Source organism: Manis javanica, chromosome 8 (genome assembly GCF_040802235.1).
Source record: "Manis javanica isolate MJ-LG chromosome 8, MJ_LKY, whole genome shotgun sequence".
NCBI lineage: Eukaryota > Metazoa > Chordata > Mammalia > Pholidota > Manidae > Manis > Manis javanica.
In genome coordinates, this window is record NC_133163.1 from 54,649,135 (window position 1) to 54,674,790 (window position 25,656).

Below are 25,656 nucleotides of genomic sequence, written 5' to 3' on the forward strand. Positions count from 1 at the left end.
CAGTACCAAATTGTCTTGATTACTATGGCTTTGTAGTAGAGCTTGAAGTTGGGGAGTGAGATCCCCCCTACTTTATTCTTCTTTTTCAGGATTGCTTTGGCTATTCGGGGTCTTTGGTGTTTCCATATGAATTTTTGAATTATTTGTTCCAATTCATTGAAGAATGTTGCTGGTAATTTGAGAGGGATTGCATCAAATCTGTATATTGCTTTGGGCAGGATGGCCATTTTGACGATATTAATTCTTCCTAGCCATGAGCATGGGATGAGTTTCCATTTATTAGTGTCCCCTTTAATTTCTCTTAAGAGTGACTTGTAGTTTTCAGAGTATAAGTCTTTCACTTCTTTGGTTAGGTTTATTCCTAGGTATTTTATTCTTTTTGATGCAATGGTGAATGGAATTGTTTTCCTGATTACTCTTTCTATTGGTTCATTGTTAGTGTATAGGAAAGCTACAGATTTCTGTGTGTTAATTTTGTATCCTGCAACTTTGCTGTATTCCGATATCAGTTCTAGTAGTTTTGGAGTGGAGTCTTTAGGGTTTTTATGTACAGTATCATATCATCTGCAAATAGGGACAGTTTAACTTCTTCTTTACCAATCTGGATTCCTTGTATTTCTTTGTTTTGTCTGATTGCCGTGGCTAGGACCTCCAGTACTATGTTAAATAACAGTGGGGAGAGTGGGCATCCCTGTCTGGTTCCCGATCTCAGAGGAAATGCTTTCAGCTTCTCACTGTTCAGTATAATGCTGGCTGTGGGTTTATCATATATGGCCTTTATTATGTTGAGGTACTTGCCCTCTATTCCCATTTTGCTGAGAGTTTTTATCATGAATGGATGTTGAATTTTGTCAAATGCTTTTTCAGCATCTATGGAGATGATCATGTGGTTTTTGTCTTTCTTTTTGTTGATGTGGTGGATGATGTTGATGGATTTTCGAATGTTGTACCATCGTTGCATCCCTGGGATGAATCCCACTTCATCGTGGTGTATGATACTTTTGATATATTTTTGAATTCAGTTTGCTAATATTTTATTGAGTATTTTTGCATGTACATTCATCAGGGATATTGGTCTGTAATTTTCTTTTTTGGTGGGGTCTTTGCCTGGTTTTGGTATTAGGGTGATGTTGGCCTCATAGAATGAGTTTGGGAGTATTCCCTCTTCTTCTATTTTGTGGAACACTTTAAGAAGAATGGGTATTATGTCTTCTCTGTGTGTCTGATAAAATTCCAAGGTAAATCCGTCCGGCCCTGGGGTTTTGTTCTTGGGTAGTTTTTTGATTACTGTTTCAATTTCTTTGCTTGTAATTGGTTTTTTTAAGTTTTGTGTTTCTTCCTTGGTCAGTCTTGGGAGGTTGTATTTTTCTAGGAAGTTGTCCATTTCTTCTAGGTTTTCCAGCTTGTTGGCATATAGGTTTTCATAGTAGTCTTTAATAATTCTTTGTATTTCTGTGGAGTCTGTCGTGATTTTTCCATTCTCATTTCTGATTATGTTGATTTGTGTTGACTCTCTTTTTCTCTTAATAAGTTGGGCTAGAGGCTTATCTATTTTGTTTATTTTCTCAAAGAACCAACTCTTGGTTTCGTTGATTTTTGCTATTGTTTTATTCTTGTCAATTTTGTTTATTTCTTCTCTGATCTTTATTATGTCCCTCCTTCTGCTGACTTTAGGCCTCATTTGTTCTTCTTTTTCCTGTTTTAATAATTGTGATGTTAGACTATTCATTTGGAATTGTTCTTCCTTCTTCAAGTGTGCCTGGATTGCTATATACTTTCCTCTTAAGACTGCTTTCACTGCATCCCACAGAAGTTGGGGCTTAGTGTTGTTGTCATTTGTTTCTATATATTCCTTGATCTCTATTTTGATTTGTTCATTGATCCATTGATTATTTAGTAGCATGTTGTTAAGCCTCCATGTGTTTGTGAGCCTTTTTGTTTTCTTTGTAGAATTTATTTCTACTTTCATACCTTTGTGGTCTGAAAAATTGGTTGGTAGAATTTCAATATTTTGGAATTTACTGAGGCTCTTTTTGTGAGCTAGTATGTGGTCTATTCTGGAGAATGTTCCATGTGCACTTGAGAAGAATGTTTATCCTGTTGCTTTCGGATGTAGAGTTCTATAGATGTCTATGAGGTCCATCTGTTCTAGTGTGTTGTTCAGTGCCTGTGTGTCTTTACTTATTTTCTGCCCGGTGGATCTATCCTTTGGGGTGAGTGGCGTGTTGAAGTCTCCTACAATGAATGCATTGCAGTCTATTTCCCTCTTTAGTTCTGTTAGTATTTGCTTCACATATGCTGGTGCTCCTGTATTGGGTGCATATATATTTAGAATGGTTATATCCTCTTGTTGGACTGAGCCCTTTATCATTATGTAGTATCCTTCTTTATCTCTTATTACTTTCCTTGTTTTGAGGTCTATTTTGTCTGATATTAGTACTGTAACCCCTGCTTTCTTCTCACTGTTGTTTGCCTGAAATATGTTTTTCCATCCCTTGACTTTTAGTCCATGCTTATCTTTGGGTTCAAGGTGAGTTTCTTGTAAGCAGCATATAGATGGGTCTTGCTTTTTTATCCATTCTATTACTCTATGTCTTTTGATTGGTGCATTAAGTCCATTTACATTTAGAGTGACTATTGAGAGATATGTACTTATTGCCATTGCAGGCTTTAGATTCGTGGTTACCAAAGGTTCAAGGTTAGCTTCTTTATTATCTTACTGCCTAACTTAGCTCACTTACTGAGCTGTTATATACACTGTCTGGAGATTCTTTGCTTCTCTCCCTTCTTATTCCTCCTCCTCCATTCTTCATATGTTGTGTGTTTTGTTCTGTGCTCTTTTTAGGGGTGCTCCCATCTAGAGCAGTCCCTGTAGGATGCCCTGTAGAGGTGGTTTGTGGGAAGCAGATTCCCTCAGCTTTTGCTTGTCTGGGAATTGTTTAATCCCGCCATCATATTTAAATGATAGTCGTGCTGGATACAGTATCCTTGGTTCAAGGCCCTTCTGTTTCATTGCATTAAGTATATCATGCCATTCTCTTCTGGCCTGTAGGGTTTCTGTCAATAAGTCTGTTGTTAGCCTGATGGGTTTTCCTTTATAGGTGACCTTTTTCTCTCTAGCTGCCTTTAAAACTCTTTCCTTGTCCTTGATCCTTGCCATTTTAATTACTATGTGTCTTGGTGTTGTCCTCCTTGGATCCTTTCTGTTGGGAGTTCTGTGTAATTCCATGGTCTTTTCGATTATTTCCTCCCCCAGTTTGGGGAAGTTTTCAGCAATTATTTCTTCAAAGAGACTTTCTATCCCTTTTCCTCTTTCTTCCTCTTCTGGTATCCCTATAATACGAATATTATTCCTTTTGTATTGGTCACATATTTCTCTTAGTGTTGTTTCGTTCCTGGAGATCCTTTTATCTCTCTCTATGTCAGCTTCTATACGTTCCTGTTCTCTGGCTTCTATTCCTTCAATGGCCTCTTGCATCTTATCCATTCTGCTTATAAATCCTTCCAGGGATTGTTTCACTTCTGTGATCTCCTTCCTGACATCTGTGATCTCCTTCCGGACTTCATCCCACTGCTCTTGCATTTTTCTCTGCATCTCATCCCATTGCTCTTGCATTTTTCTCTGCATCTCTGTCAGCATGTTCATGACTTTTATTTTGAATTCTTTTTCAGGAGGACTGGTTAGGTCTGTCTCCCTCTCAGGTGTTGTCTCTGTGATCTTTGTCTGCCTGTAGTTTTGCCTTTTCATGGTGATATAGTTTGCAGATCTGGTACAAGTGACCCCCTGGAAGAGCTTCCCTTCTTGTTGGTTTGTGACCTTCTCCTGGAGAATAGCGACCTCTAGTGGCTTGTGCTGGGCAGCTGTGCGCAGACAGGGCTTCTGCTTCCTGCCCAGTTGCTTTGGGGTTTATCTCCGCTGTTGCTGTGGGCTTGGCCTGGCTGGGGCTGTTCCTCCAAAATGGTGGAGCCCCGTTGGAGGGGGTGTGGCCGGGAGGCTATTTATCTCCGTAAGGGGCCTCTGTGCTCCCTGCTGCCCAGGGGGTTAGAGTGCCCAGAGATCCCCAGATCCCCTGCCTCTGGTCTAAGTGACCTGTCCTGCCCCTTTAAGACTTCCAAAAAGCACTCTCCAAACCAAAACAACAGCAGCAATGAGAGAGGGAACAGAAAGGAAAAGAAAAGGAAAAAACACGCGATTTTTTTTTTTTTTTTGTCCTCAGGTGCCGGTCCCAGGCACCCGCTCACTGGTCCTGCTGCCCTGTCTCCCTAGCACCAGGGTCCCTGTCCTTTCAAGGCTTCCAAAAAGCACCCACTCACCGGTCCCGCAGGGAAGGAACGCTCGATATTCTTTGTCCTCAGGCGCTGGTCCCAGGCACCCGCTCACCAGTCCTGCTGCCCTGCCTCCCTAGCACTGGGGTCCCTGTCCCTTTAAGGCTTCCAAAAAGCACTCGCCAAAAAGAGAGAAAAAAAGGGGAAAAACGCGCGATTTCCTCCGTTCTCAGGTGCCGGTCTCAGGCACCCGCCCACCAGTCCCACAGGGATAAACGCGCGATATTCTTTGTCCTCAGGCTCCGGTCCCAGGCACCCGCTCACCAGTCCTGCCACCCTCCCTCCCTAGCACCGGGGTCCCTGTCCCTTTTAGGCTTCCAAAAAGCACTCGCAAAAAAGAGGAAAAAAAAGGGGAAAAACGCGTGATTTCCTCCGTCCTCAAGCGCCGGTCTCAGGCACCCGCCCACCGGTCCCGCAGGGAGAAATGCGGGATATTCTTTGTCCTCAGGCGCCGGTCCCAGGCACCTGCTCACCGGTCCCGCCACCCTGCCTCCCTAGCAATGGCGGCCCGTCCCTTTAAGGCTTCCAAAAAGCACTTGCTAAATAAAAACCGCTCCGGTTTCTTTCCACCCGCCGGGAGCCGGGGGGAGGGGCGCTCGGGTCCTGCCAGGCCGGGGCTTGTATCTTACCCCCTTCGCAAGGCGCTGGGTTCTTGCAGGTGTGGATGTGGTCTGGATGTTGTCCTGTGTCCTGTGGTCTCTATTTTAGGAAGATTTTTCTTTGGTATATTTTCATAGTTCTATGTGTTTTTGGGAGGAGATTTCCACTGCTCTACTCACGCCACCATCCTGGCTCCGCCCCTGATTTTGCCCATTTTTATTTGAAAAATTACACTGAGGATAGTGTACATTCAATTTATATGTTATAATTATTTCCCTCAGTTTATTTATCTCTCAGTTCTGTTTTTAGTATTTCTTATTGAGGTAAAATGAGTATATAACATCACATAAGTTTCAGGTGCACAATACTATAATTCAGCTTTTGTGTAGACTTCAAAGTGATCATTACCATGTCTATTTACCTTCCATCACCATAAAGTTGAGCCCCTTCACCCATTTTGTCCACCCTCCCATTCCCTTTCCTTGTGGTGACCACCAATATGTTCTCTGTATCTATTAATATGTTCTGTTGATTTGTTTTATTTCTTAGAGTCCACATGTGAGTGAAATCGTACAGTATTTGTCTTTCTTTATCTGACTTATTTCACTCAGCATACCCTCAGCGTCCATTAATGTTTTCACAAATGGTGAGCTTCCTTCTTTTATATGGCTCAGTATGTGTATATGTCTCACATCTTCTTTTATGTATTTATCCATCGATGGACTCAGGTTGTTTCCATATCTTGGCTCTTGTAAATAATGCTGCAATGAACATAGGGGTGCATATATATTTTTGAATTAGTGTTTTTATGTTCTTTGGAAAAATGCTCAGAAATGGAATTTCATGATCATATGGTAGTTCTATTTTTAATTTTTTAAATTGAAGTATAGTGACATAATATTACAGTAATTTCAGGTGATTAAACAATTATATACATTACTAAATGCTCACAACAACAAATATAATTACCATCTGTCACCAAAACAAGTTATTACAGTATTATTGATGATGTTCCATATGCTGTACCTTTCATCTGTGTGACTTATTTATTTATAACTGAAAGTTTTACCTCTTGGTCCCTTTAACCTATTTTACCTGTCACCTACCCCCTCTCCCTTATGGCTTGCTATTTTTTTTTTTTGAGGACTCTCCATAAAGTTTCTATAGTGGCTGCACTAATTCACATTCCCATCAATGGTGTATGGAGTTTCCCTTTTTTCCTTATCCTCACTAACACTTTATTTCTTGTCTTTTTGGTAATAGTTATTCCAGCAGTTGTGAAGTGATAGCCCATTGAGGTTTCGATTCACATTTTTCTGATAGTGATGTTCAACATCTTTTCATGTATCTGCTGGCCATCTGTTTGGCTTCTTTGGAAAAATGTGTATTTAGATCCTCTGCCCATTTTTTAATCAGGCTGTTTTGTTGTTATTGAGTTGTTTGAATTATTTATATACTTTATATATTAACCCTTTATCAGATATATGCTTTGCAAGCATCTTACCCCCAATCGATAAACTGACTTTTCATTTTGCTGATGGTTTCCTTTGCTGTGAAGAAGTTTTTCAATTTGATTTAATTTCTTTTGTCTGTTTTTGCTTTTGTTTCTCTTGCCTTTGGAATCAGATCCAAGAAAGAAAAAAAAAAACCACTAAGACCAATGTCAAGGAGATTCTTGTCTATGTTTAACTCTAGGACTTTTATAAGTTTACATCTTAAATTCAAGTCTTTAACCTATTTCAAGCTAATTTTTGTGTATGTTATAAGGTAAGTGCTCCAGTTTCATTCTTTTGTGTATGGCTGTGCAGTTTTCCCAGCACCATTCATTGAGGAGACCATCCTTTCCCTATTCTTGGTTCCTTTGTCATAAGTTAATTGACCATATATATATGTGGGTTTACTTCTGGGCTCTCTTTTCTGTTCCCTTGATTTGTGTGTCTGCTTTTATACCAATTCCATATTGTTTGATTACTATAGTTAAAACTAGTTGAAAAGGCAGGATATTTTGTATCTTCTATATTCCTGAACCTTCCAAGCAGCCATCAGGGAAGCCAAATCAGAGGGAATTGTTCCATATATCACTGCAGATTTGTTGTGCTCCCAAGAGGAGGTGAGTTCACAATCCTTCTATGTTGGCACCTTGAACTCTCTCCTGTTTGCAGTATTTTTTGAAGTAGTGTTCATGTGTCCTGAAAAATTCACTAGTCATTCTTGTATTCTTTCTTTATCTGCTTTTATACTTAGAATATTTTTCTCCACTTCTTCACTTTATGTGAAGATTCCTATGTGTCAGGCACTTTCCTTAACAACATAGTCACCCCTTTAATCCTCACAAAATCCCTATAAGAAGTCACTATTGTTTATATACAACAGATGAGGAAACTTTGGAAATATTTTCCTTAGGAAATTTAGGAAAGTATTAAGTGATTTTCTCACAGCCATAACAGCCTGTAATTTGCAGAACCATGATTTCAATCCAGGCAATCTAAATCCATATTCACGCACTTAAACATTATGAGGAACTGCCTATATTTCCTCCTATTGAATATATGGCTTTATTTAAAAATTTCAATTCTTATAGTCTTTTAAATTAATATATATGTATTAATGTATGTAATCAGTAGGTTATTTAATTTTTACTTTTTTCCCCATTGGAAGGGTTTATAGTACCAAGAGTGTTTTCAAATAATTCATTCTTGCCTTATGATAAAAAAATGACACTCTGAGCACATACTGAATCTGTATATAATGTAAAATTTTGCTCTTGAATTTCTATCTAGTTCTCTATTTTATGATCAGATTATCACCAAAATTATTACTTTAAAATATTTCCATATTTTAAATTATATCCTCCCTCACTACTTTCTAAATGAAAAAGGTCCTTGGCTATTTATTGCCTATTTTATTTATTAAGTTTTAGAAATATTTGTGAAGGTGTAAAAAAGTTTCTCTTAGATTTTTATTTTTTATTTTCTTAAAGTAGATAAGGTCATTGAGGGACAATTCATACTTTTATGATATTAATTTTCTCATCCAGAATGTGGCACAAACCCACAATTATTCAAAATTTATTTTCTATGCCTTATAATCTATTATACTTCTTATGTAGAGTTACTGAATATATGTATGCACGTACATGTAAAGAAAAACACTCCTGTTTCTCCTTTACTACATTCAAACTGCTAACACATAATACAGACACTAGCTGCATAGGGTTTCCCCCCACATCAACTTTCTCTAATCCTAGCTGGGTTTCCCACAAGTCAGTTCAGTTCTGACATGAACCAGAGTTAATCCAGATCCCACGGGTTAAGGGCTCAGTGCCATAGGACTGCCCCCAACTTCAGATGCCAATTACAAGTAATAGTTCCATTTGTCAGTTTGTTATATAACAAAGGGTAATAAAGGATACAGATGAGCAGCTCAGTGAAGAGATACATAGGGCAATGTCTGGAAGGGTCATGAGTACAGAACTTCTGTCCCCATGGACCTGGGGCATGCCACTATTCCACCACACAGATACGTTTGCCAACCCAAAAGCTCTCACAACCCTGAACTTTAGGAATTTTTGGAGGCTTCATCACACAGCAGGATCAATCATTAGCTCAGCTCCTTTCTCCTGCCCAGAGGATGGGGAGAGGGCTGAAAGTTCCAAGCTTCTAGTCATGGCTTGGTCTTTCTGATGACTCGTGTTCATCCTGAAGATATCCAGGAGCCCAACAAGAGCTATCTCATTAGAACAAAAGACACTGTCACCCAGAAAATTCCTAGAATTTAGGGGCTCTAATGTTAGGAATCAGGGTTAAAAACCAAATAGTAGAACAAATGATGCTTCTGTGCCAGGAACTAGGGGCAGAGAATTCACACACTGTTGTGATTTCTCATACGTGTGTCTATTCTCTCAAAAAAATGAATGAATGTTTTCTTCATCTCTTTACAAAGTAGAAACCTCTCATCTCTTTTTATTCAATGCATATATCTTTAGCCTTCAACTTACAAACCACTAGAAATAGTATAGTGGATTTAAACCTGTAATGTACTTTTACAAATTGTTTTTGATCTAAAATAAAAGAATTTTTAATTGAAGAGTTGCTTTTAAACTACTAAGCACTGTTATTGTTAAAGCTGTTTGAAGTAGATTCTAAGTGTGGTCAGAGATAGACAGGGCCTGCACAGAGAAGCTCTCCATTTGTGGGCCCTTGAGCGCAGCTCTCGTGAATCTGAAACAATTAAAAATAGCCTCTCTCTACCCAATTCATGAATCATCTAATAAAGCCAATTAGATCTTCTAAAAAAAAAAATAGCAGGAGCTTTCACTTAATAAGCCTAGGAGTTATTTGGAGATGCTTGGTATTCTCAATTGTTTGTTCATTTTTTGCAGGATACAAACCTTCCAAATGTCAATAGTCAACATACAGTAATAGTTTCATGAAAACACAAACTTAAAAAGCCATGGAAAAATTGTTTTGGAATTTCACTTAATGATTTTTTCCATTTGTTAAGATACACAAAATTGAACATATTTTTGAATATATTTAAACCTAAAAACAAGCTATCCCAGACTGTGTTACACAAAAATATAGGTTTAATTGAAATACTTTTCATTTGAAATTAAGTGAAATACTCAGTTCTCTGATGAGCCCTTGTAGTTTATGTTGGCATTTTTTGTCAGCATAGCTTTGAGAGCTCAACTAAATTTCCTTTACAATTCTTACATCACAAATGAGAGATTGCTGCTCATAGAGAACTTTCAGGGTACATTAAAGAGGTGTGTATATAGGGTTTATTTGCATGTAATACTTTATATAAGATTATATTTTTAATGCTATAGGGTTTGATGTTTTGTCAGTCATGGTTTTAATATTCTTGAGGAAAAATGAAAATGCCTGGACAAACTAAAAGTAGTTATTGAGAGCTGATGTGCCATGATTTGTGACATTTGTTTGGGGGAAGAAAAATATATAATTGGAAATGGATTCATATGCAAAAACGTGTAACATGTCAGGAATTGTGCTAAAACTTAATGTTGAGCAGAGGTTTAAAGTATGTGAGATTATTGTTTTTCAAATATAGAAAGTGTTTAGAGAGGCCATTTTATGTATTCAAAGTCATGTAATTACTAATTAGTATAGTTTGGAGTCCATCATCTTTTTGTTTACATTTTCTGCTACACTATCCTGCCTTTAAGGGTTTTGACATGTAACTGAAGAGATGAAATTGTAGTTCAGTGCAATGTAACTAGATAAGATTTTATGTGTTTGAACTTGACTTTAAAGGATAGAGAAAGTAAAGTAAATGAAAAGTAAAGAAGCATTGTAGAACTGATGAAGAAAGTGAGCAAATACACAGGTTCAGGAGGTTGACAGAGCAGAGAGACCTGCTTGACTGGAACATGTACAGGGAAATTGGGTTCAAATGATATTAGGTTGCAAAGAGTGGGTGGAGCTTAGTTAAGTAGGGTCTCTCTGATCAGAGTGGTTCACTTATAACAATGTGTGTATTATGGAGCCATAGTTGTCTTTATCAGAGAAATAACATGATGGAAGTGACACTGAAGTTTGAGTAAAGAGGGTTTGAAGTAAATTAGAAGGCAAGAGGGTGAGATATGAACACTTAATGTACTTTTTTAGGAAAATAATATTAATTCAAATTTTATGTTTTAATTCAGGGCATATCTATACTCAACACAAACACACATAATATATATTCATAAATTTATTTTTGGTATTAATCAGTTAAACATTTATTGAGTACTCCTTATATGTCAGAAATTATTTAGATTTTTAGGGTATAGCAGTGAACAAATATAGTCCTTGTCTTTCAAAAACATAATTCTAGTGGGTAGTTCATACAATAACTATACACATAAATCCAAAGATGTCAATTTGTGTTATTAAGAAAATAAAGTGATTTTTTATTTCCTATGAATAGTCTTTGTAATATAGTTATTAAGCTTTAAAAAATATCCATTTTTCTCCTTTTTTTGTTTTTCAGTGTATTAATTTTCTTGCTGAGTAACATTATAATCAGTTCAGTGGCTTAAAACAATGAAAATTTATCACAGTTTCTGTAAATCAGGAATCTGGACACTATCTATTTCCTCTGCTCAGGTTCTCACTGAGGGTGCACTCACAGGGTGAACTGAGGATGAATTCTCATCTGAGGCTCAAGGTCCTCATCCAAGCTCACTTAGGTTTTGGTAGAAGTCATTTCCTTGCAGCTCTAGAACTCCTGGCGGTTTGCATCATCAAGACCAGCAGGGTGTCTCTCTGATCTTTATATTCTTTTTTAAGGGCCCCATCTGATTAGGTCAGGTCCACTCAGGATAATTTCTCTTTTGATTAACATGAAGGTAACTGATTAGAGACTTTATTTACATCTTCAAAATCCCTTCACCTTTTACCATATTCTCTTGGTTAGAAGCAAGCCTCAGGCTCAAGACGAGGGGGTGCAATGAAGGGTACTGTTAGTGAGAATAAATCGGGCCATCTTAAAATCCTATCTACTACATTCTGTGACTATAATTTAGGAATACTTTGAGAGCAAATGGTATTTTGCTTATGTTATCTTAATGTGAAATTTTCGCACTTAATTGTAACCAGCAAGATAGTACTAAAAATGCCCTCATATTTTCCATAAATGTTAAGTAACACCATGATTGTTAAAGTTGTATTATTTTTGCATAAAACTAAAAGACTTTTATGACTATTCTCTTATTAAAGTAATTTTAATATAATCTATAGAAATATTCTTCAGTATTTGACCTAATTCAGAACTGGTGCTTTGGAAAATAATCCCTCTATAAATGTGAATATGCATGGACACTTTCACGATGTGAAGAGTGAGAAATCTTAAAAGATTTTCCTATTGTTTGTGCTTTTATATAATTCTAACATTTACCCACATCAGTCAAGGAATACTTGTACCCCTGTGTTTTAGATTGCATAATACAAGATTGTTTTATTTCAATCTTTTATGGAATAGAAAAATATTCAAGGGAATCCATTGTATTATACTGGATTTCATTTAAAAATGCTAATGATTTACTGAAAGTTATCATTAATAAACAAAATGTTAATGTACATGGAAATATTTTATACTGAAGTAATCTTTAATTTTGAATATTTATGCCCTAGGTTTTACCAATTTATGTGCTTACATAATTGTACTGAATATGCAGAAATAAAAAATACAGCCATTTTTAGGGCAAATTTATTGAATTTAAAATTTCTAAATGTTATGTGTCTTGATTAAATCAAATCCACAAACTGCATCTTTAGCTTTCTTTTCTTGCCTTTTTAACTTCCAAGGTAGGTTTCCTCTTTTTTACTTCTCATTTGATGAGACAAAATGAAAGTTCTGTCATTGACTCCTTGAATTTGGAACCTCTCTGAGTAGGAGCAGAGGACGAGAGCTTTGACCAGAGATGCTATCTTTGGTTCTATAGGGCTTCTCCCTCTTCAAGCACTGTATTCTCTCTCTTATAAAAAGTAAATTATCATCTAAAAGGTTATACATAATTAGAAATATAGCCTTTCCACTATTAAACCAGATCTTCTTCCTCTGCCAGCTCCCTGGTTGTTCATATTACTGTGATGAGAATGTTTACAAGTGGTTGAAAATTCTCTGTTCATCAGGGGTTCTTTTACTCCTCTAAAATTTAGAAGATTTTAAAAGCTGTATTGATCTAAAAGCACTTTCTTCCAGCCCATGTTGCTTTCTCTGTAAGCTTTGCTACCCATTAATTGCTCTTGAATTGATAGCCATGAGAGGTAACTCCCACTGTGGTCAATTATCAGGCAGGAGAACTTTGAACAGTGGGGTGTATCTGTTAATATGATTCTTTGATCAACTCAGAAAGTACAAGGACTTTTTAGGATGACATCTAATACATGTGAATTTTATTTTGTGCAGGAAACAAAGCCTGATATAAAATTCCAGTAATTTACAAGGACCATCATACTAAGAAAATACTAAGTGCTGTAATGCAGGCAGAAAGAAACAGCACATATCATTATACTTTGACAAGGCAGTGCAGCCTAGTAGATACTGTTCCTAGATCCGTCCAGCTGCCTACCAAGACATAACATAGTGTCTACTAAAAAATTCCTGACTTCACAGATTCTATCTCACAGAACCCTGAGTTTTACTTTGGGAATTCTTGTTAGAGTAAAAGTACAACCTCAGCAAAGGGTAAAAAGTAACATTTAAGGCAACATATGACAAAATATTCATCAGGCTATGATTGTGGGTGCCACAGAGGCAAAGAAAAGGATTTTTGTTTCATCTCCTGGTAGGGAAGATAAGAACCATAAATTTTGAAATGTCTGCACTGTCCTTACTCCTTTTACACCTTGTTCCCTTTGCCTACCAATCTGCCCCTTGCATTTGACAGCATCTACGTATTACAAAAACATCCACGTGTAATCTATGGTTAGGCATATAAATAACTTCATTGTCCTTCAAGAAGACATGAGGAAGAGACTTGCATATGCCCCAGAAGTGGACAGAGGCAGATAATCCAGTGTTCTGGAAGCCAGAGCATAGCCTAGAATAGGAAGAAGGCTCCATGAGGGGATATCCTATTGACCATATTGACTCCTCACCTAGTGGGAAGAGGTAAGGTCAAGGTAAGGTGAGAACTATACATTCTAAAGACTGGATCCAGCACAGGAGTACCTGATTTCCCCACCTGCAGTGGAAATGTTCTTATTTGTAATTTTTTTCTTTAAATTTTTCTGCTGATGTGTACACATTTCACTTAATCCACTGATTTATATTTAATAACTAGTATGTTTTGATAGTTGAGCTTTTTTCTTCATAAATTAATGAAATTTTCTTATTAGTATTATATAACATCACTAAAATATTTATTTTCCATTTTAGAAGGTATATATATAAAAATTAAGCCTATTAAGTTTCACATGATAGCATTATGAATATCTAGATATTTTGTAAAAGAAAATATTTTAAGTCTATTGACAGTATTCAGGAACTGGTGCAATAAAATTATGAGATTAATTGAGCAAATATAACTCCAAGCATTTCATAATAATCACATCAATGGAATAATACTTCATTTTTATTATTATAATGGTCTCTGAGAAAATGTATATATACATATTTGATTTCTTGGAATTCCCTCCATTTGCTCTTACGATTTTAAACTCTTCTGATTTCATTTTTTTTTTATATCATTCACCTACAGTTACATGAGCAACATTATGGTCATTCAACTCCCCCCATTATCAAGTCCCCACCACATACCCCATTACAGTCACTGTCCATCAGTGTAGTAAGATGCTATAGAATCACTAGTTGTCTTCTCTGTGTTGTACAGCCTTCCCCATGCCCCCCACCACATTATGTCTGCTAATAGTAATGTGTCTTTTTTCCCCTTATCCCTCCCTTCCCAACCACCCTCCCCAGTCTCTTTCCCTCTGGTAACTGTCAGTCCATTCTTGGGTTCTGTGAGTCTGCTGCTGTTTTGTTCCTTCAGTTTTTTCTTTGTTCTTATACTCCACATATGAGTGAAATCATTTGATACTTATCTTTCTCCGCCTGGCTTATTTCACTGAGCATAATACTCTCTAGATCCACCATGTTGTTGCAAATGATAGGATTTGTTTTCTTTTTATGGCTGAATAATATTCCATTGTGTATATGTACCACATCCTCTTTATCCATTCATCTACTGTTGGACACATAGGTTGCTTCCATTTCTTGGCTATTGTAAATAGTGCTGCGATAAACATAGGGGTGCATATGTCTTTTCCAAACTGGGCTGCTGCATTCTTAGGGTAAATTCCTAGAAGTGGAATTCCTGGGTCAAATAGTATTTCTATTTTGAGCTTTTTGAGGAACCTCCATACTGCTTTCCACAATGGTTGAACTAATTTGCATTCCCACCAGCCATGTAGGAGGGTTCCCCTTTCTCCACAACCTCACCAACATTTGTTGTTGTTTGTCTTTTGGATGGTGGCGATCCTTACTGGTGTGAGGTGATATCTCATTGTGGTTTTAATTTGCATTTTTCTGATGACTAGCGATGTGGAGCATCTTTTCATGTGTCTGTTGGCCATATGAATTTCTTCTTTGGAGAACTGTCTGTTCAGCTCCTCTACCATTTTTTAATTGACTTATTTGCTTTTTCTTTGTTGAGGTGCATGAGCTCTTTATATATTTTGGATGTCAACCCTTTATTGGATCTGTCATTTTTTAATATATTCTCCCATACTGTAGGATGCCTTTTTGTTCTATTGATGGTATCCTTTGCTGTACAGAAGCTTTTCAGGTTGATATAGTCCCACTTGTTCATTTTTGCATTTGTTTCCCTGGCCTGGGGAGATATGTTCATGAAGAATTTGCTTATGTTTATATCCAAGAAATTTTTTTCCATGTTATTTTCTAAGAGTTTTATGATTTCATGACTTACATTCAGGTCTTTGATCCATTTCAAATTTACTTTTGTGTATGGGGTTAAACAATAATCCAGTTTGATTCTCTTACATGTAGCTGTCCAGTTTTGCCAACATCAGCTGTTTGAAGAGGCTGTCATTTCCCCATTGTATATCCATGGCTCCTTTATCGTATATTAATTGACCATGTATGTTTGGGTTAATATCTGGACTCTCTGTTCTGTTCCACTGGTCTGTGGGTCTGTTCTAGTGCCAGTACCAAATTGTCTTGATTACTGTGGCTTTGTAGTAGAGTTTGAAGTTGGGAAGCCAGATCCCCCCTGCTTTATTCTTCCTTTTCAGGGTTGCTTTGGCTATTCAGGATCTTTTTTGGTTCCACATGAATTTTAGAACTATTTGTTCCAGTTCGTTGAAGAATGCTGTTGGTATTTTGATAGGGATTGCATTGAATCTGTAGGTTGCTTTAGGCAGGATGGCCATTTGGATGATATTAATTCTTCCTAGCCAAGGGCATGGGATGAGTTTCCATTTATTAGTGTCCCCTTTAATTTTTCTTAAGAGTGTTTTATGGTTTTCAGGGTGTAGGTCTTTTACTTCCTTGGTTAGGTTTATTCCTAGGTATTTTATTCTTTTTGATTCAATTGTGAATGAAATTGTTTTCCTGATTTCTCTTTCTGCTAGTTCATCATTAGTGTATAGGAAAGCAACTGATTTCTGTGTATTAATTTTGTATCCCACAACTTTGCTGAATTCAGATATTAGTTCTAGTAGTTTTCGAGTGGAATCTTTAGGGTTTTTTATGTACAATATCATGTCACCTGGAAATAGTGACAGTTTGACCTCTTCTTTACCAATCTGGATTCCTTGTATTTCTTTGTTTTGTCTGATTGCCATGGCTAGGACCTGCAGTACTATGTTGAATAACAGTGGGAAGAGTGGGCATCCCTGTCTTGTTCCTGATCTTAAGGGAAAAGCTTTCAGCTTCTCACTGTTAAGTATGATGTTGGCTGTGGTTTGTCATATATGGCCTTTATTATGTTGAGGTACTTGCCCTCTATACCCATTTTGTTGAGAGTTTTTATCATGAATGGATGTTGAATTTTGTCGAATGCTTTTTTGGCATCTATGGAGATGATCATGTGGCTTTTGTCCTTCTTTTTGTTTATGTGGTGGATGATGTTGATGAATTTTCGAATGTTGTACCATCCTTGCATCCCTGGGATGAATCCCACTTGGTCATGGTGTATGACCCTCTTGATGTATTTTTGAATTCGGTTTGCTAATATTTCATGGATTATTTTTGCATCTATGTTCATCAGGTATATTGGTCTGTCATTTTTTTTTTTTGTGGGGTCTTTACCTGGTTTTGGTATTGGAGTGATGCTGGCTTCATAGAATGAGTTTGGAAGTATGCCATTTCCATTCTATTCTTTGGAAAACTTTAAGGAGAATGGGTATTATGGCTTCTATATATGTCTGATAAAATTCAGTGGTGAATACTTCTGGGCCTAGTGTTTTGCTATTGGATAGTTTTTCATTACTAATTCAATTTCGTTGCTGGTAGTTGGTCTGTTTAGATTTTGTGTTTCTTCCTTGGTCAGTCTTGGGAGGTTGTATTTTTCTAGAAAGTTATCCATTTCTTCTAGGTTTTCCAGCATGTTAGCATATAGATTTTCACAGTATTCTCTAATAATTCTTTCTATTTCTGTGGTGTCTGTTGTGATTTTTCCTTTCTCATTTGTGATTCTGTTGATGTATGTAGAGTGTCTTTTTTGCTTCATAAGTCTGGCTAGGATTTATCTATTTTGTTCATTTTCTCAAAGAATCAGCTCTTGATTTCACTGATTTTTTTCTATTGTTCTTTATTATCAATTTTATTTATTTCTTCTCTGATCTTTATTATGTACCTCCTTCTGCTGACTTTGGGCCTCATTTCTTCTTCTTTTTCCAGTTTCAGTAATTATAACTTTAGACTATTCAGTTGGGATTGTTCTTCTTTCTTTAAATATGTCTGGATTGCTGTATACTTCCCTCTTGCAACTGTGTTGGCTGTGTCCCAGAGACGTTGGGGCATTGTGCTATTGTTGTCATTTGTTTCCATTGTTTGCATGAAATATCTTTCTCCATCCCTTGACTTTAATCTGTGTATGTCATTGGGTTTGAGATAAGTTTCTTATAAGCAGCATATAGATGGGTCTTGCTTTTTTATCCATTCTGTTACTCTATATCTTTTGACTGGTGCATTCAGTCCATTTATATTTAGGGTGATTACGATAGATATGTACTTACGGCCATTGCAGGCTTTGGATTTGTGGTTACCAAAGGTTCAAGGATAGCCTCTTTACTATCTAACTGTCTAACTTTAACTCCCTTATTATGCTATTATAAACACAGTCTGATGATTCTTTATTTCTCTCCCTTCCTATTCTCTCTTATCCATTCTTTATATGTTAGATGTTTTAATCTGTACTCTTTTGTGTTTCTTTTGACTGCTTTTGTGCATAGTTGATTCTATTTTTGCCTTTAGTTAGTATTTGGTTGTTCTGCTTTCTTTGGTATGATTTTATTTTCCCTGGTGACATCAATTTAGCCTTAGGAGTGCTTCCATCTAGAGGAGTCTCTTTAAAAATATCCTGTAGAGGTGGTTTGTGGGAGGCATATTCCCTCAACTTTGGTTGTCTGGAAATTGTTTAATCCCTCTTTCATATTTAAATGATAATCATGCTAGATACAGTATTCTTGGTTTGAGGTCGTTCTGTTTCATTGCATTAAATATGTCATGCCATTCTCCTCTGGCCTGTAAGGTGTTCTCTAGGGAAGTCTGGTAGTCTGATGGGTTTTCCTTTGTAGGTGATTTTTTTCCTCTCCCTGGCTGCCTTTAATACCCTGTTCTTGACTTTGATCTTTGCCATTTTAATTATTATATGTCTTGGTGTTATCCTCCTTAGTTCCCTTGTGTTGGGAGATCTGTGGGCTTCCATGGTATGAAAGACTATTTCCTCCCCCAGCTTGGGGAAGTTTTCAGCAATTATTTCTTCAAAGACACTTTCTATCCCTTTTTCTGTCTCTTCTTCTGGTACCATTATATAAATGCAAATATTGTTCCATTTGGCTTGGTCACACAGTTCTGTTAATATTCTTTCATTCCTGGATATCCTTTTATCTCTCCTTGCCTCAGCTTCTCTGTATTCCCGTTCTCTGATTTCTATTTCATTAGCAATCTCTTGCACCTCATCCAGTTTGCTCTTAAGTCCTTCTATTGATTGTTTCATTTCTGTTATCTCCCTCCGGACTTCATCCCTTAATTCTTGCATATTTCTCTGCAGTTCCATCAGCATGATTATATCTTCTATTTTGAATTCTTTTTCAGGAAGATTGGTTGTATCTATCTCACCAAGCCCTCTCTCTGGGCTTGTCTGAGTGGATTTGTGACTGGACCAGATTCTTCTGCCTTTTCATGGTGATAGAAGTGATCACCGGCAGGTGGCATATGTCAGCTGAGAGAACAAAGTCCTTTCCTGCTTGCTGGTTGCCTTGCCCTTCTCCACTGCCTGTGCTGCTTACCCACATACAGGAAGCAGTCTCTGGGTTAATCCCCTGACCTGCCATGGGTGGGGCAGCCCGCAGGATAGCCCAGAGCCCTGTGCGGAGGGGCAGGCATGTTGGGTGTGTTCTCCTGGGAGAACAGTGCCCCTTTGTGCCTTGCTCTGGCTTTATCTGTCTGTGCCAGGAAACTATGCGCTGGCGGCATCCTCTGAGTTTGTCCTGATTAGCTGCGTGTTGGGAGGAGACTGTGTGGTTGCTGTGGCTGGGGCCACTCTCCAGCTTCTCTGCCGCTATGGCAGGTCAGCCAGTCCCCCTTGCAGCACTGGCCCTGGGGGGGGGAATGAATGGCAGCCTGCTTATTGCTGTGAGGGGCTTTGGGTCAGGGTTACCCTCCAGAGCATTGGGGCACCTGAAGTTCCTTAGGATTCCTGGCTACTGGGCTGTGTGTGCTGGGACAATTTTGTCCAGCTGTTAAGCCCCTGCCCCTTTAAGACTTTCAAAAAACACCCGCTTTTCTTTTGTCCCAAGGCAGCCATCTGTGGGGACCCAGTCATAGTCTCTGTCTCAGATTTTACTTTTCCATTTCTCTAATATTCAGTACACCATGCAATGTGTGTCTGTGCTCCCGGTGCAGATTTGTAGGGCTGGTTATTTAGCGGTCCTGTGCTTCTGCTTCCTCCCCACTCTGATTCTTTTTCTCCCCGCCGGTGAACTGGGGTCAGGGGACTGCTCGGGTCCCGCCGGGTCAAGGCTTTGTTTCTTACCGTTTTCGTGAGATGCTGAGTTCTCACAGGTGTAGATGTAGCCTGGCTGTTGTGTTGTATTTTCTGGTCTCTCTTTTAGGCATAGTTGTATTTGTTGTATTTTCAAAAATATATATAGTTTTGGGAGGAGATTTCTGCCACCCTACCCATGCCAACATCTTGAGCCATCTCTCCTAATTTCATTTTTAATTTGACATTATTTACCTAAATTTTACTTAACTTTAATTTCACCTAATCTAGAAATATTAGTATAAACTCTTTCCTTCTGTATTCTTGATAATTTCATATTTTTATCTAGTGACTTCAGTGTTGAGACAAATTAATGGGAAAAATTGGGATCTTAATTATTTGTAATGTCAGAAATTTAACTCCAATGATGCTTTGGCTGATTTATATGGTTTTATAAGGTAAGGACAGCTGGATTTGAGATGCCATAAATAATATTTTTCATAATTCCAAAGAAAATCAATTTTAAATAACACATATGACTTAATTTGATAGAAGATCAAAGGGAGTTTATGTTTATTAAAGAGTCCCAATAGTTCAACTGAATGGAAATAAATTTCTTGACCCAAATGTCAGGAAGAGTACTGAGCACAGGAAAATATTCTCAGATAGGAAGATGTGTGCCTTCTGATATGATAGGCTGCTTCCCATGTTAACACAGTTAATTGTGGCACAAAATTCACAGCTGGGCCATAAGGGGAGAATGTGGCAGAGGAAAGGAAAATGATCTTTCTTCAGTCCTAATTAGGAAATATGACTAATTCTTTCTTGGCTTATAAAAGAAAGTAACTCCTAAATGTTTTTTCAACATGGTTGGGAAATAAGTAATTTTAAAGAGCATTACATGCCCCCCTTTTCTCATCAATCATATTGAAAACCCCTAGCTTAATAGGAGTATCAAAAAAAAACTACTTAGAACAAAGTTATGTGTAAGGCTTAACCTTATTTAAAATGAAAAGACAGTATGTCTTTTATTGAACTAAGAGTTTCATTTTAGTCCAAATTGTGACCTTTTATTTCCCCCAGGGTAGTGGTTATAAAATTCATTGTGTACTTTTGAGAGTCATGAAAAAAGTCTCGTTGCTAATATTTTAAATTATTTTTGAGAAATAGCATATGTTATTATAAAATAGCCTAGAAGAAAGCATAGTTTTATTATGCTTTTTTAAGTTTTTATTATGTGCAAAGTGAATCAGGCAGAGAATCAAGAGATCTATGATTAAGTTCCAATTCTCTCAATAATTAGTTGTATAATTTTTACCTTTTCTACCTGATGTCTTCATGTGTTAAATTGTGGGAGCTAGTCATATCTAAGCCTTTTTCAGCCCTAAAATTCTGTGATACTTTCTTGCAGGATAATAAGGGAGGAATTTCCTTTTAATTATAAACTATACATGCTTTTGATATTTTACACAGATTTTAAATGTATGAAGCATTGACATTTATAAAACTAATAACAAAATAGTCTATCCAATATTAATATTTGTAACCTAAGTGTTCTTTGTAGATTACACTTATGGCAATACATATGGCTTAGTAGATGATGTACTCAATGTTGAATGAATGAACTCTACAGTTCATAGAACATTATATATTTTTTTCCATTTTAATCATTTGGGAGAAAATCATACTGAGCTGTATCCATTCACTTATTCAGCACATTTCCTAGAGTAATATGGTAAAGCACCTTGCCGTGCCAAATAGGAAAATGTTGGGTCTTCCCAGGGTGTTGCCAGGTGAGAGAATTGCTGGGAAACAAGAGGCAGTGAGAAACACTTGGAAGATGAGACGTCACCAAGAGAAAAGACACAGCCCGACATGGATGATGTATTTTTCTTCCAGATTTGTTGATAGATAAATCTAGGATATATGATTTTTCAACAAAATTATTAAATGGTGAGACTCATATTTTTATTTTTATCATTTCTATTTTAGATAGCACATAGAAATGTTAATATGCTTTGTCAACTTGAATAATTCAAGTGTTTGGTGTCATAAAGGAAAGGCTTAATCTGAGTCCTGTATTATTGTACTGCAAATTGAATGTTAGGAGGGAACTAAATTCTTTTTTTGCAGGTATCGTCCAAGCTGTTAATTCTCATAGACTTACAGTCTACTGATTCTACCTGTCATGTCCTTCTTCTCTGGGAAACTTGTCTGATTTAGGTACATTTTAGAAAACTGAACTTGGGATGGATAGGATCAGGAATTTGGTTTCAGTGCAAAACAGAACAAGGAACTTTCATCTCAGAGAAAACTGAGGAATTTAGTTTTGGAAATTGTACAGCAATTTAATACACCTACATCCATTATAGAATAAATTTGAACATCAAAGTTCATCTTCTTCAGGCTAGCCCAGCTGTCTCCAGGTTGTATGTAAACTAGGCCCATCCCTTGAGTCCTGAACAGACATACCTTGTTTCTAAATATTGAGAATCTGAGCCATAGGCATTGCCTGACTGCTACAGGTCTTGATTAAACTAGAAATGTGTTTAGAAAATGTCATGATCTTTTGGTAATCTTTTTTGTTTACTTTGGTTACATGAGACATGGAAAAGCTATTTCTTAAAATGCTCTTTTCATTACTTTCTGTGATGTGGTAAGGTAAGTAACAATAGGGTAAGAACAAAGGAGAGAAAAAGCAATCAGAATATATTACAGGTAAACCCACTCCTGTGGATGAGATGTCTTCAGCTAGCTTGACCTGAAACAAACACAAAAACAAAACAAAGCACATATAAATCTCCTAAAAGGGAAATCAACCTTCATTCCTGAGTCATTATGCAGTCAAGAAGTGTGAAATCAGATGAATGAGGGAGTATCGAGGGGATTGTAGTCAAAATATGAACATCAAGCCGACTAGAAACAAACAAACAAAAAGGCTTAGGTAATAGTTTCATCTTTTCCAAGTATCTAATAAAATATTACAAGATGACGGTGATTGTCTCCATCTCAATTACAAACGAGAAGTAGAAGTTTAAATTGCAGCAGAAAGAATTGGTGTTAGCCATAATAGTTATTGTTTTTTCTGAATTAGATTATAAACCGCTGGAACGATTAAGCAAGAATAGTTTGTGAAAGTTCCAGCCTTTTGCTATAAGAAAGTTCATAATGTATCACATTTGGTTTTAAGGAAGAATCAGGGCTAATTTCTTTGAGATTACATTTCTTTGAGATTTGTAATCTGTAATTATAGCCATATTTATACAAATTATTTTTATGCTTGTTCATAAAATTTCAAGACCAAGACTTAGAAAGTACTCACTGGTTGAAAATAATTTTTTGATTCTCTCTTATTTTATTCGTCTGTCACATTTCATGATAGAGCATATAGAAAGTACAGAAGATGGAATATAGAAGAAAATATATGTTTCAGTAAAATTTTTAATGTACCCCACATTGTCACATGCCTTAAGAGAATAACGTAAATTATTTTCATTTTAACAAATAAAAGGAAAAAGGCTTAACTTGCAGCAAAAAAAGAATACGAGTCAGGCATAAAATACCTTTTAGTTCTAACTCTGATACCCAAGTATAAACTCAGTATAAGGTGTTTCCTTCTGCTAACATTCCCACTTTATTTTCTAAATGCCCCAGAGAAAGGAAAATAAATGTAATTTAAACTGTTGAAACCGTGGAACTGAAGTGTACGTGAAATGAACCACAAAAATATACCAAACAAGTTGTGATTTTATTAACTTTTGTTGAAGGTAGGAACTATAAAGAATCCATGTCTACCAACTTTAGAAAAGACTACTAAGTTATGTATTTGCCCCCACAACTATATTAATAACAGCATACCCTATTGAAAGAAAAGCATTGACAAAATTAAATGAGACGTTGGATGACTTCTGAGAGGACCAGTATTAACTCCCTTATTTGGTGTATGGATGTATCAGAGGTGAAAAGGGAGTCAAAGGTATGGTAAAGAAATTTCCTAGTCATTTATTTACCAACAGTTTAAGGGAAATTAGGTGGTGGAGATGATACCATTTCTGTTACCCATGCTGCTGGAAAGTGCATGCAGCTACATAACATAGTCCTTATTAGAAGGAATTACACTGAAATGAAAAGCCAAAAATTAGAAAATGTAAAGTAGCAATGGAAGATTCATTATTCACAGTTCCTTTAGACATTTGTAGCAGAGAGCTGGGAAAGTTGAGATTGAAAACAAATGAAGAATCAATGAGAAAGAAAAGATAGAGCACTTTAAAACAAATTAGCCTATTTGTCTCAGAAGCAAATAAACCAAGGATATACGGGATAGAGCAGGAACTGTGTATTTCATGTTGTGGACTTTATTTCAAAAGTGACTTCTAATCTTTGATGCAGTGAATATCTTAAAATAGTTGCAAAGTAAGTGAGGTTGTCATGTTCTCTTTATGCAGCTAAAAGAGCAATTTTGCCCTAAAGTTGGCATAATTTTTATAGTTCTCAGTGAATCTTTATACATAAAATATGTGCAAATATAAAAGCAAAATGGGAGTTACAGGAAGGTCATCTTGAAAAGAACGTGTAATGAGACTCATACTTTTCTTGCAAGCTGACATCACTGCACTAACGAAGTTTGATATCAAGTTACTTTATCTTGCCCTTGGATGACCTTGTTCAGCAGAAAGTTGTGGAAAAAAATACAGTATTACAAGGGGAACAAATTACATTTCTTTTCCTTTCCAGTAGAAAGGTCATTATAGTATTTATTCCACTATTAAAAGTAAATTAAACCACTCTGAATTATTAAGTAATATGATGTTGAAACATAAAAGTATAAAAATGCAGCTTAGTACTAGCATATAGCTCTCACTTTCAAAGAGCAGCCCTGAGATCTGCATTTCCCTCCTTTGTGCTCAAAACTGCTTATCTTTTTCCCAAGAGGATAAACTCAATGGATTTAATATACATGTAAGAGTTGTTTGTAGCACTCTTGAATGGTTATACATTTTCAATACGGTTACTCATCCAGCATTTGTGGTTTCTTTTTAAATTTCTTTACTTGGCATCATTATGAAAAGGCATTCAGCGAGTCTCCCATTATAGATTTGCAAAGTGAGTAACTCAGAAACCCTATCCTAAACACGTTTAGAAGTAACCGTAATGAAAGTGTTCCTTTGGTAGCTGTCATTAGGGCTATAGTGTAATTATTGTTATCCTGAGGAGAAGGCAGCCATTAATTCCAGCTATAGGGTTCTGGGAAGGCTTAAGAGCAGTGCTGGTATTGCAGCTGATTCACAAAAGAAGAGTTCATGGTAGATAGTGGCAAAACTAAAGAGTGACCTAACAGAGATTTTATGAGCGTATTTTAAGAGATATGAAAATTCATGGAATATTTTGATTTTACTTAGTTAAAGAAATATTTACTTGTTTGATTTTGTGCATGTGGAATGTTTAAAAGTCTGAAATTTGTAATTCAGGGTGCATTTCAGGCTAATGTTCGACTGGTACACACTAACAGAACCGTTCTGGGTATTAAAATAATGAAATGCTATGAGTCTGCTTGATTAACAGTCACAGCTTTAGCCTTCAAATATGTCCCTCTATTCTGTCCAGCCCAGAACCTTTCTTGGAATTCACTACCTCCCAGGATCTAATAATGAAAGCAAAAATCTGCCTGGCAGGGCAGGGCATCTCAAAGAGCCTAGTTCAGACCAAAGCTGCCTCGTATCAGTTTTTATCAGTTAGTGAATTTACTCTAGTGGTTACTATGCATTTTGAGTTTAAATTCTGGGTAGATAAATTACAATGAAAGATATATCTAGAAAGAAAGATTGAAAATATATTGTGAAGAGTCTTGACTATGATGCTAGGATTTAGGGGAATTTAATGTTTTTTGTTTTAATGACAAATAGGTGTTGGAATCAAATACTGTAATTATTAATAAAGAACTCTAATGGTAAGGTAGTGCATGGATTTGATGTGTCTAAATTGGCTAGGAAAAATCATAAGTACAATAGAGCAAGTGATATCAACCAATGTGATTTTTAAAATCCATTCTTACT